Raw genomic sequence first — 13,212 nt, forward strand, 5'->3', positions numbered from 1 at the left:
CCCCCCGTCCCCCAGCGGGCTTAGTTTAAAGCCCGGTGGAGCAGGTCAGCCAGTCTGGCTGAGAAGAGCCTCCTCCCTAGGGGAGAGAGGTGGAGGCCATCTCTTCCCAGCAGCTCGCTGCCTCTCTCGCCAAAGAGCGGGCTGTGGTCATGAAAGCCAAAGCCTTCCTGACGACACCAGCGCTGCAGTCTTTGGTTGACCACATAGATCCTCCTGTCCCTTCTCAGCCCATAGCCTGAGACTGGGAGGATTGACGAGAACACCCCCTGTGCCCCCAGACCCTTAAGCCCCGCTCCCAAATCCCTGTAGCGCCTCATGATCTGGCTGGGAGTGCTCCGAGCAGTGTCATTGGTGCCCACATGAATAAGGAGCATGGGATAGTGGTCTGTGGGTTTAAGGAGCTTTGGGATCCTCTCCATAATGTCCCGGATGCAGGCCCCTGGGAAGCAGCAGACTTGCCAAATTCAGTACCTCTTAATAGGCAGCCTAGAGATTTTGATCCTCTGTACTTTCCTTATCAGGTTTGTCTTCCAGGCACTGGGCCAGTGCTGACCTTGGCCAGTTATTTCTTGATGGAAATAAAGCACACTAGCTTGGCAGTATGTTAGGTGTATGTGCCCCACCCCTGCCCTGGGGGCGGGAAAAGCCAGGAAGACAAGCCCAGTCTGAATGTTGCAGCAGGGTGTAGTTGCTCCCTTGCACAATACCAGTTATAGGGCAGTCTCGAGGTGAGATGCAGCATGGCAGAGTGGGGAAGGGAGAGTGGTGTTGCATGCTCCCCATCTTGGAGTCACTGGGGGCACATGTGCAAGGGACTGTAGTTGTGAAAATAAGCCCTGTCCATTCACTCTCTGTCTGTGCATGCCAGGTGCTGAAAATCTAGCTGCTGCTTACTGCCTGCACAGCTCCTACACTGTGACTTCTTACCACTCAGAGCAACAGAGAGGTAAGGTATGCTCCCTGGCAGCATCACTGGCACAGTAAAAGGTAGTATAGATTTGTTTTCAGGGCGTAAGAAAATGACATTTTGGGGCTTCTCTAAACCACAACTGGCTGATTACAGCCCCTGAGGCCTTTTCTACATCATGGCAAGTCCTGGCACTGAGGTGTTCCAATGTCCTCCATGCACCCACACACTACCAATCTGGAAGTTTGCCACTGAGTCAACCGGAGCAGACACAAAGGAACAAGCCCAGAGCTGCCTGATTGCTTTGAAGCATACTTGTTTCATAGTTTCATAGTTTCATAGCTTGTAGGGTCGGAAGGGACCTGAGCAGATCATCAAGTCCAACCCCCTGCCATGGCAGGAAAAAGTACTGGGGTCAAACGACCCCAGCAACGTGTTTGCCTAACCTCCTCTTAAAGACCCCCAGGGTAGGAGCCAGCACCACTTCACTTGGAAGTTGGTTCCAGATCCTAGCCGCCCTGACTGTGAAGTAGCGCCTCCTGATATCTAGCCTGAATCTACCCTCTGCCAGCTTGTGACCGTTATTTCTAGTCACTCCTGGTAGTGCTTGGGGGAACAGGGACTCTCCCAATGCCTGCTGGTCCCCTCTGACTAGTTTGAAAATGGCCACTAGATCCCCCTCAGCCTTCTCTTGTGGAGGCTGAACAGGTTCAGGTCCCTTAGCCTCTCCTCGTAGGGCCTGCCCTGCTGCCCCCTGATCATGCAAGTGGCCCTCCTCTGAACCCTCTCCATGCTGTCCACATCCCTCCTGAAGTGCGGCGCCCAGAACTGGACGCAGTACTCCAACTGCGGCCTGACCAGTGCCGCATAGAGGGGGAGGATCACCTCTGTGGACCTGCTTGAGATGCATCTGTGCATGCATGACAAAGTATGGTTGGCCTTCCTGACCGCATCTCCACACTGTCGGCCCATGTTCATTTTGGCACCAATAATGACTCTGAGATCCTTTTCTGCCTCTGCACTGATGAGAAGGGAGTTCCCCAGCCTGTAGGTCTGCTGCTGGTTCTTCCTCCCCAGGTGCAGCACCTTGCACTTGTCAGTGTTGAGACCCATCCTGTTCTCATCTGCCCACCTCTGTAACCTGTCCAGGTCCGATTGCAGCCTGTTTCTCCCTTCTAGCATGCCCACTTCCCCCCACAACTTAGTGTTGTCTGCGAATTTGAAAAGGGTGCTTTTTACCCCCTCGTCCAAGTCACTGAAGAAGATATTGAACAGCGTGGGTCCGAGGACCGAGCCCTGGGGGACCCGACTGCCCACATCCCTCCAGGTCGAATAAGACCTGTCCACCACCACTCTCTGGGTGTGGCCCTCCAGCCAGTTAGTGACTCATCTGACTGTGTAAGTGTCGATGCCACAGTCCCCAAGTTTTTTAATGAGAATGGGGTGAAAGACAGTGTCAAAGGCTTTCCTGAAGTCCAGAAAGACTACGTCCACTGCTACCCCTGCGTCTAAGGATTTTGTGACCTGGTCATAGAAGGTCACCAGGTTGGTCCGGCAGGACCTGCCTCTAATGAACCCATGTTGGTTGCCCCTAAGCATAACCTCCCCTGCTGTTCCCTCGTGGACATGTTCCAGGATAATTCTCTCAAAAAGCTTACCCAGGATCGAGGTAAGACTAACTGGCCCATAGTTTCCTGGGTCCTCCTTCCTCCCTTTTTTGAAAATGGGAACCACATTGGCCTTTTTCCAGTCCTCTGGCACAATGCCAGAGCACCACGAGTGCTCATAAAGCCATGCCAGGGGTCCCGCAATGACCTCTGCTAGTTCCCTCAGCACCCTGGGGTGGAGGTCGTCAGGACCTGCTGATTTAAATATGTCCAGTCCCTCCAGAAGTTCCCTGACTAGGTCCTCACTGACCCTAGGCCTGATTGTGCTTCCCCTGGGGTCTATGGGGGTCCCGGTTGGGGGGTGACCCAATCCCTGCTCAGGAAAATGGAGGCAACGAAATTGTTAAATGGGTTAGCTATGGTGTCTCGTGCGACGATCAGATTTCCTAGCATGTCCTGCAGAGGCCCCATGTTACCTGGTACCTTCTTTTTGCCCCCTATGTATTTAAAAAAGGACTTCTTGTTGTCCTTGATCTGGGTCGCTAGTCCCAGTTCCATCTCCGCCTTGGCCTTCCTGACCGCCCCCCTGCAGTCCCGAGCAACTGAGATGTAGTCCTCCCTGGTGATGGCCCCTCCCTTCCATTGGGTGTACGCCTCCTTTTTAGCTAGGAGACGTTCCCGGATGCTTTTGGTGAGCCATGGGGGCTTTTGCACCCTCTTGCCCCACTTGATCTGTGTTGGGATTACCTCCCTTTGGGCTTGGAGGATTGTCTCCTTAAGGAACGACCACTCTTCTTGGACACCTTCTGGGTGGGGCAAGAGTGTCCTCAGGCCCCTTCCATGTCAGGACTCGTCTACACCACAGCAGAGTTGAGCCCTCTGCCACCCCAGGGCCATTCTGGGGGTTGCCAGGGCATGGGAATACCACTTGGACCACTGTAAGTTACCCAAGGAGTTTCCTGTTATAAAGGGAATCTTCTTGGAGCCTGATCAGCTGGCATTCTGGCTGCCTTGCCTCTCTACAAAGGATGCAAAGCAGCTAGAAGGGGAACTGAGCTCCCACATTGGCACACACACACCTGTGCAAACCTCTCCTCCCTGCCTGAGTGAGTGGAGCCCATGGACTAATGGCCTTTCATGCTTGCTGCTGACAGCCTTAACAAGACAGTGGGGAATTGGGCCCACTGTGTTTCCCATTTCTTGCCTCCAGTCCTACCTGAATGATTCAATCCTTGTGTCTCTTCTTGCTTCGCAGCACTGCTACACAAAAAGGAAGGTATCAGTCTTCATTCTCAGCCACCCTTTCTTCTCACATCAAACCCAAAAGAACACTGATTTCTAGCAAAGGAGTTACTGGGTCTGATCCTGCAAGGTGTTGTAAAGCCCTCAGTTTCCATTGACTTCAGGGGATGCTAAGAGAACCTAGCACTCTGCAGATTTAAGGTAGCTTGTTGCTAGAGTGCTCAGGTATAGAGCAGCTGGAAAGCTAGCAGATGGTAGCTACCAGAACATTTCCCTGGCATGAGGGAGAGGAAAATACCCAGAGGTGCAGGCAGAGTGCTGCAGTTTTCCATTGATCTCCACCTGCTGAAATGGAAGGCTGGAAGAAGAGCCAATGCAATTTACAGCACCCTGGGGACCGCTCTAAATTGTGCCTCCGGATCCAGCTGCCTCTTAGCAGCCCTTGCATGAGGCGAGAGGGCAAGAATAGAAAAGTACCATAAAGTGACAACATCAAAACTATCATCATGAGAGCACCCTCCCCATTCTGTGATGTTAATGCTGCTAGCAAGGGGTGGAAGGAGGGAAGATCTGAGTTTAGTCCCAGAGCAGGAGGACATACACTCCTTCTTTTCAGAAGGCAGATATCTCTCTGATTCTGAACCCCACCACTAAATAGAGCACCTGCATTGTGCTCCTCTGAGGTTGTTGCTTTCTTCATAGCAGGGCTCCAGGCCTGACCTCTGAGGGTGAGAATTCATCCTGTGTGGTGTCCTCTTTGCAATGCTACAGCAGGTTGTCCCTCAAAAGAGCAGAAGGAAAATCCCCAGGGAGAGCTCAGCCAAGCTTTGCCTCTCCATGCTAGAACCATGAGAGTTTGAAAGAGACCTTACATTAGTCTGCTAAATCAGGGAATCCTGATCTTGGACCCCTAAAAAAATTGAATGGAGGTACGGACACCTTTGAATTGTAAGTGTGGGTGTTTACAGACTTTTATTGATCATAGTCATCTTTCACAGACTGCTTAGATATGGTCTGTGGTCCCCTATGGGTCCACACACCAGAGATTGAACACAACTACTCTAGGCACGCTGCTGGGCTGCAGTGTTTGGGACAATTCCTATAGGAACTTTCCACTGGGGGAGACAGCCAGGCTGGGTATTTTCCATGAGGGGGTGAGGCAGCTTTGACGCACTCCAGCCTACCCCAGTCAGCAGTTGGCACAGCTGAACAATTATATCTGCACTGAGAACTAAGCCACCCCTTTCCTTCCAGAAACAATGACTGCCCCTTGTTTGTGCTTTATTAGCATTGCCAGTACCCCAGGGCAGGCTTTTAACCATTACAGTGCAGTGAGAGAGAGAGAGACATTGTAAACTCTCCCTCCTCTCTTCCCTGGAAGCCTCCTGCAGTCCCACAAATGTGTCCCAAAAACAATTTGCCTCCCCTTTTCCCAGCCAATCTCCTGCTGGGCTCTAGCTGTCTGTAATCCCTGCAGTGCCTGTGACTTCCACAAATCCTGTTCCTTCTCCCTAGGTTGCCAACTCTGACTGAAGCTATTCTGGGAGATTTTTTCCCCCCAACATGATGTAATGTCATTAATGGTACTGTTCAACCCATTCACAATATCAGTCTCTTGGATTGCTTTCAATAGTCACTGGGAGATCAATGCCGATTCCAGTAGACTTCCAGCCAATCCAGGAGGGGTGGCAACCCTAATTCTCCCCTTGACAACCCCCAACAAGTTCTGGTTTCCAGCTCCTCCATCCCTTTACCTCAGCAAACCCTCTCCAATTGTTCCCTTTTTTCCAGCCCCCCAATCCATTTGCTCCTTGTAGTAGAAGTGCCATTGAAAAAGCCCATGCACCCAAGGCTAGGGACAGACATGCAAAAAGCCCAAGCCTGAATTGATTAAATCTTTGCAGATTAGTTTAACCTATGTAGACTGAACTGATTTGCAAGTGAATAGACATTCCCTTTTGATTCGAGACATGCAGGCACATGCCTACAGTGGCTCAGGCCAGAAGCTGGGAGGCACTAGAGTGAGTTTTCAGCTGGAGGTAAACTGAGCTGAGGATGGGGTATGGCCAGGGCCTGGCAGGCCTCAGTAGGATTGGGAGGGGTTAACTCCCCTCCCCTGGTCTGCTGAGGAGTACCTGGAGGGGGAGGGGGGAAGCAGCCCTAGCCAGGAGTCCCCAGCCCCACCACCTCTGCTCACTCACTTGCTGCAGGAGCAGGGCCATGGCCAGACCCCAGTAGCCTGAGAGGAAGGGCGGTTTTAACCCTCCCATTGCAGGGGTGTGTGGCACGGGCACCTATAGGTTCTGATTATGCACCTGGGGCCATGATGGCCGGACACTGGTAGCCTAAGGGGAAGGGGTGGGATTTAATCCTCCAATTGTAGGTTGCAGCAGTGCAGGCACCAACATGGTGCTGGCTCCATCCCATTGTAAAGATCCCTTCAAGCTGGGCCCATGCCACAGCATCTGGGCCAAGTCCCCTGGAGGAGCATCGAGTGGCACCTGAGTCCAAAGTGGGTTCAGCCAGAGGAACAGGGCAGGGGAAGGGGGATGAGACCTGGCTGCAGTCATGGAGAGGGCTGGGGGGGAGCTGGGGCTAATCATGGCTCCCTGCCTCCCTCCCCCTTCCAGCAGCAGTGGCAGAGTGAACCATCATGGCAGGTGAAGGTGAGGCATCTTCTTGCAGCATTGCTGGACTCTTGGGGTGGACCACCACAGGCAAGGGGCAAGGAGCAGCAGTGGGAGAAGGCAATGGACCACTGCAGACCAGTCCAGCCTAGCCCTGTAGCCCAGGGGCATGGACAACGATTAGCCTGTGGCAGCCCACCCCAAGTGCCCAGTGCCACCACAAGCAGACGGTGGGTGACAGCTGTCTCACTTTTACCCAACACGTTGGTTCTCTCTGCCACCAGGGGGGGTGGAAAGCGGGGTGGGAAGCTGCGCTCCAGCTGCAGTCTGCCTGCAGGCCACAGCCCCTGTGCAGAGCTGGAGGTGCGAGGCGGTGGGCACTGACCACCCCACCCCTCTCTGCACCTGCAGCCAGGTCTCTTCCCCCCACCCTAGCCCCCTTCCCACAGCTAGACTCGCATCGGCCTCAGGCACTGCTCATCACTCCTCTGGGGGATTCCACCCAGGCGCTGCAGTGCAGGCCCTGCCTGAGGGGATCTTCAGCATGGGATGGAGCCATCACCTGCATGTCAGGGCCCCACTTCCTCTCAAGCTACCATTGTCTGACTGCTGCAGCCCTGGGTTCACAAGCAGAGACTATCAGTGTCCACACCATGCCCCCAGCTGCAATGGGGGGGGTGGGGAGTTCAATGCCCCCCTCCCCTCAGACTACCAGTGTCTGGCCACACTCCTGCTGCTGGGGCAGCAAGAAGGGCTTGGGTGCTGGGGATGCTGGGCAAGGGCTGTTGCCCCCTGCCAGGCAGACCTGGCTGCACTCCAAAGCAGGTTTTTGCAGCCTCACCCACTTCTCAGCCAGCTGTGATAGTGTTCCAGTGAGGGAGGATAGGGGCGGGGCCAACCCTGCTTGGCTGAAACAGACAGCCCAGGGCTGCAGAGCATGCTAGGATGTTGGAGGACTCTGATTTAACTTAAACCAGGAAGGGGTCTGGGACAGAAGTTCCATAAACTGGTTTGAGCTCAATCAGTTAAGGTTTATCTCAAACTGGTTTCAGCCATTTTGAACTGGTTTATGTGCACTGAACTTCTGTTCTTTTACGGTTTAAACCAGTTTCTGATCACTTAAACCGGTTTATGTGTAACTTCTGTCCTGAGCTCTAAGGCCTAAGGCAATTTTAGCCCATATATGGCAAAGCTGGCTGGACAATATTATTTTTTCCTTTTTGCTTATCTGTAGTACTTTCCCTCTGAAAATCTCAGAGCACTTTACAGGCACCAGTGCATGAAATATCTCAACTCTTATGTGAAGCGGAAAACCAGCATTATACCTCCTCCCAATTTATGCAGGGTAAGTGACATGTAGGGTGGCCATCATAGAGGACAGTCCGGTTGTCCTCTGTCCTCTATTGATACAAAACTAGACGCCTTTATGTCCTCTATTTTTCTCTTGTAGAAAAAATTTTTCTTGTAGAGAAAAATAGAGAACATAAAGGCATCAGGTTTTGTATCAATAGAGGCCAGAGCAGCAGAAAACCGGAATGTCCTCTATGATGGTCACCCTAGTGACATGCTATGTCCTCTTTTTGGCCCTCTGTCCTCCTGTCTGGGTGGGCTTTTAAAATGCAAGCAAATGTCTGGGTTTTTGCTCTGCCTCTGGCTTTTCCCAGGCGCTTCCAGCTTCACTGCTTGGCACTTGGGCAGCGAGGCAAGGTGTTTGGCTGTTGGGGGATCACATGCTCTGTGTGTGGGCCCCAGCAGGTTAGTGAGAAAGAGAGACAGACAGACAGACAGACAGAGACAGAGACAGAGAGTGCATGGGTGTGTGAGCTGCGTGGGCAGTAGAGCTGGTGGGAGTAGGGGCTATGGGTTGGGAGTAAGGGTCACTGGCAGGGCTGGGGGTGCAGGGTACAGTCGTTCAGGAGTGAGAGGCAGCAGCAGGGTTGCTGGTGCTGTGACTTAGGAATGAGGGACAGAGGTAAGGCACGGGCATATCACTGCCCAGTAGCAATGCATGGGGGGTGCACGGGAGTCCAGGTGGACCTTCTGAGAGCACCGGTGCTCCCCCTCACCCGCTGCGCTTACCACTTAGGCGACAGGCACAGGCGGCAGGTGGGAGCGCCGGTGTCCCCCCTGCAAGTGCCGGCCAGGGAGCTGGAGCGCCGTGGCATTCTCAGAAGTGGCCGCAGCCACTTCTGGAAGCGGCTGCAGCGATTGGTCAACTCATGATTGGCCACGGGCCCCCCTCCCCCAGTCACTTACTGGTCCCTGGGGGCGGGAAATGTGGCCCCCCTGATTAAGGCAGCACTAGTTGCCCATGTCACTGCCCCCCCCCCCACAATCATATGCTCTGTCCCCGCCACCTCCTGCCCTCCCTCCCCCCCACAGGTGTCCCCTTTTTTGATACTTGAAATATAGTAACCCTACTCATGCCCTACTGCTGCCTTAGCACCTATCTGCTCCCCACCCCTCCCACAGTTTGGCACACCATGTTGAAATTCACCCTGCTCCAACCAATAGGTCATACTCCCTCCCCTGAGTTCCCAGCATGGGCCTGTGCAGGAATGAGGCTGGCTTCTGTGTGATCTAGGGTACAATGGGCTGCACCAAGTGTCTGCTTTTGTGGGGAAAAAAGGGAGGGTGGCAAGTGGCATTTTTTTGCCAGAGTTTGGCAGGTTATTGCTACATGTGCCTCATTTGCCTTTGAGGTAAGGAGCAAGGGTCAGCCCTGAGAGGCAGCTCTGTGTGCCCTGGCCCTATCCCCTCCTCTTGCCTTAATGAGGGGTGCTGCTAGAATGCTCCAGCTCCTGGGTTTATGGTTACTTGGATACAGAGATCACTATCTTAACAAGCACATTTATCTTCAGGATCTTTTCCATGAGGCCAGCACTGAGCAGGCACCTTTGCAGTCTTTCCAGAGGGCCTTTTCCAACAACTGTGTCCCTGTTCCCCTGGCTTTGGCCTCTGCACACCCAGCCTCTGCCTGCCTGGTTTTGATTTGCCCACATATGTACTTTTATTCTGCTTGTAGGTCTCACTGCTTTACAGTGAGTAAAGGAAACAGTGTGAAAGACATACTCACTGGCAGGGAGAAGGACACAAAATGAGACACACTGTCCTGGTCAGGCAGAGAGAGACTCAGTGACAGACAGGATACACAGACAGATACACATGCAGGGGTACCCCACAGCCAGCCTGGGGACAGCACAATCAATGGAGCGTTCCCACGAGCTGTGGGCCCCGTGTACTAGAATAAACCTGGGAACTCCTTTTTTTAAGCTCCGAGGGAGAATGGCACTTGAAGGTCTTGCACATTTACATTTTAACAAATTGATTAATCCTTCGTTTTAGTGGTTAACATGTGCATTTTTTTTGTAGTATTTCTTTGTGGCAATAAGAAATTGCTAGGCACCAAGTGATGGTGTAAAACATTTCACTCTTGCCCTGGACCTAACAGTCTGTAAGAGTGGCCTAAGGACATCCACCCACACAGGACCCCAACTAAGGTAGGGTGACCAGGGCAGCCACCTGGGATCCTAACTTTAGTGGGAGAGAGGGCAGAAAAACATCAGGTGCTGCCACAGCTGCACAATTATGCCAGCAGCATGGTGGCACCTGGAAGTTGCCACTTCCCCCCATGTGTCCTGCTGCCCCAGGTGCCCAGCTGCTTTGTTAGGCCTCTACGCCTATATGTCAAGAGACTCAACAATGTCACTGCTTGTGTGCGAGGTGGCAGCAGTGGGTTGTTCGCAGGCCTGGTTAGCTTACTGTGAAGACACAGCCACACACGCACACATTGCCAGAGAGACATGCATGTGCGTAGGCACATGGAGAAAGACACACAAGGTCAGAGAGAAACATACTCATGCACGTAGGCACAGCGAGACCTACACTTCAAATGAGAATCAGATGGCCACAAGTGGCAAGGTGTACACACACATGTAGAGAGATGTTTGCTTACATGGATACACACAGAGGAATAAACAATACATGTACATAGACACATACAGATACAGAGACAAACACACACAGGTGATGGGGGAGTCACACACAGAGGCTGGGAGGTCCACACTTATACCCAGACACACTCAAACAGGCTGAGTGACATATGCCTGTACAGGCACACACAGCGAAGGAGACTCACACAGCTTCAGACAGTGACACACACAAGCACATGTGGAGCCAAAGGAACCAAGCCTGCCACCTCTGGATGGCCCCAAGTCGACAGCGAGGTTAGCTCCTGTGCTTGGAGATTTCAGCTGCTCTCCCCAGCGAGCGAAGTGCTGATGAATCCTGTGTTTATGCTGCCAGCAGTGTGAAAACTGCAGGGAGCAAAAGAAACAAAAAGACTGTATCATGTCAGGGAGGGAGTTTCTTTCAGCCACTTTCCACCATGCGCTGAGGCCAAGAGCCTGCTCCAGGCTGAGAAAAAGGGTGTGGGGAAGGATTCGTCTCTGTTAGGGAGAGTTTTTCACCAAAGTGGATTACGTTCTCCCCTGCTGGCTGACTCGGACAGCCCTTGCTTTCAGACTGGAGACCCACCCAGCCCAGCCACAGTCACTCATAGTCTGCTTCCCACCCTTGGCTGAGTTTTAAAAAAATTCTTGCAGCAAATAAACTAAATTGAAAGAGATTTTGTTTGAACATTGGTCTGCACAGGACAAAAAATAGCCTGACGGAGCCGGCAGGCTGGCCTCTTCACATCCAGCTCACAGAGGACAGAGAAAAAACACCTGGTTTTGCCTCAGGGGCAGTGCTTCTGTCTCCTGGTGAGTAGGTACCTGGGAGGCAGGGCTCCTGGGGGAAAGGGGGGGGGGGGGGGGGGGGGGGGGTGGAGGTGCAGCTACAAGATCCGCCTTCTTATTTGGGAAGAGGCAGAGAGAAGGGGCACACCTTTTTGTGATGCACTGTTCTAGCTTGAATAGGAGAAACAGTGTCAGTTGCACCAAGGCCCCATGTACAAATGCATCAGTGTGTGTGTGTGCGCGCGTGTGCATGTGCATATATTCCAACTATTTGAGCTGGTCTAAAAAAAGATATCGGATTTACCCAAAGAACCTTGTCTGCCTATGTCCTTAGACCGACACAGCTACAACCTACACCCCTGTGCATATACTGTCACCTTCCTTTTTAACTTCACAGTCCAGGCAGCCAAGCCACTGCCCCTGCACATTTAGTACTGCCGGTGGCCATGCTCTGAAAACACTGGCTCTTTGATTAATCAGGAAGGTTTATTTGGCATAGGAGCCAGAGCAAGGAGCGGTGGGTAACACCCTCTCTGCAAACAACTACAGAAACATCCTCCCATTGTTGGCATCCTTCAGCAGGTTTGTTTAGCTGCTATGCAGTAACCGGAGCCCCTGGGCTTCAGCTGGTGAGTCAGTGTCACCAGCAGGCACACAGGCTTCCTGCTCTAGCTCCCAGGGGCAGAAAAAAAACCCCAAACCTTTCCATTGTGTTTCTGAGTAGGATTTTAAAACAACTAAAGCAAAGGCTGCCCCCCAAGGCATCTGTCCAAGGCTTTGCTGAGAACTGCCACTGGCAAAATGCTTGGAGAGATTTATTATTAACAGTCACCATATAATAGGAGGAAGTGACTCTCATTGGATCAATATCAATATTCAAATTCTGTCTGGGCTGCTGGGAAACCAGTCAGACTGCAACTTCTGAAGCTGAAAAGCCCTCTCACAAATGTTAGAGAAGGTGGCATGCAGCTCCAAACCTTGGGTGTGTACAGAAGTTGCTTTTTTTTGCCATTTAAAGTGCTTTATTGTTGTGACTTAACAGAAGTGTACAGTTTTACAGCACTTTAAAAATGAGTACAGTGCTTTACATTAACCCTTGTTAAATGAAGTGTTAAATTTGAAGTCCTGTATTTTGCAACAGTTTAGGCATCTAGCTCATTGTGCTTCACGGAAAACACCATGAGTTAGACTAGGGGTTTTCAACCTTTTTCGATCATTGTACCCCCCAGGCGACTGGAAGCACAGCAGTGTACCCTTGGCTACCAAGCAGTGGGGGAGGGGTGGCACATGGCCAAGTGTGGGGGGAGTGGGGGGGAATGCAAGCTTGCCCCGCCACCTGCGTAGGCCAGGAACTCCCTCCAATCCCTCCCGTCCCAGTTCTGAAAACAGCACTGGGGGCAGATCTGGGCAGCATTGACCCAACCCTGCTGCTGGCATGCACAGACAGAAGTTAATGAAAGCACTCCGCTTTGAGTGCCTTCATCTGAACCCTCATGTAATGTTCTTTAAAAGTGCTCTACAGCTGTACACTTGTGTTAAGTCATGGCTGTAAACCGCTTTCAGGGGCCTAACCGCATTTTAGCATGCATCAGTAGATGCATGACAAATAGATCCAAGGAGGTGATACTTCCCCTCTATGCAGCATTGGTCAGACCACAGTTGGAGTACTGTGTCCAGTTTTGGGCACTGTACTTCAAGAAGGATGTTGATATACACGAGAGGGTCCAGAAGAGGGCCACTCATATAGTTAGGGACTTACAGGACAAGCCCTATGAGGGGAGACTGAGGGACCTGGACCTCTTTAGCCTCCGCAAGAGAAGGCTGAGGGGTGATTTTATGGCCGCCTACAAATTCATTATGGGGACGCAGCAAGGGATTGGAGATGCTTTGTTCACCAGAGCGCCTCTTGGGGTAATGAGGAACAATGGTCACAAACTGACAGAGAGCAGAATTAAGCTGCATATCAGGAAAACCTTCCTCATGGTAAAGGTGTCCAAAATTTGGAATGGGCTTCCAAGGGAGGGGGTGCTCTCCCCTACCTTGGGGGTCTTTAAGAGAAGGCTGAATAGGCATCTGGCTGGGGTCATCTG

The 13,212-nt window shown here is 52.2% G+C and overlaps 1 long non-coding RNA gene across 3 annotated transcripts in view; it reads left to right on the forward strand.

The window, feature by feature from the left end:
• The window catches only part of LOC112551332, a 46,495-nt gene that overhangs the window by 11,059 nt on the left and 22,224 nt on the right, over window positions 1-13,212 (forward strand). For all 3 annotated transcript variants that reach the window (XR_003095619.1, XR_003095621.1, XR_003095620.1), the window contains exons 2-3: window positions 869-946; window positions 11,037-11,146. This is a non-coding gene — a long non-coding RNA (uncharacterized LOC112551332). The remainder of the gene's footprint in view (window positions 1-868; window positions 947-11,036; window positions 11,147-13,212) is intronic.

The sequence above is a fragment of the Alligator sinensis genome, unplaced genomic scaffold (genome assembly GCF_000455745.1).
Source record: "Alligator sinensis unplaced genomic scaffold, ASM45574v1 scaffold344_1, whole genome shotgun sequence".
NCBI lineage: Eukaryota > Metazoa > Chordata > Crocodylia > Alligatoridae > Alligator > Alligator sinensis.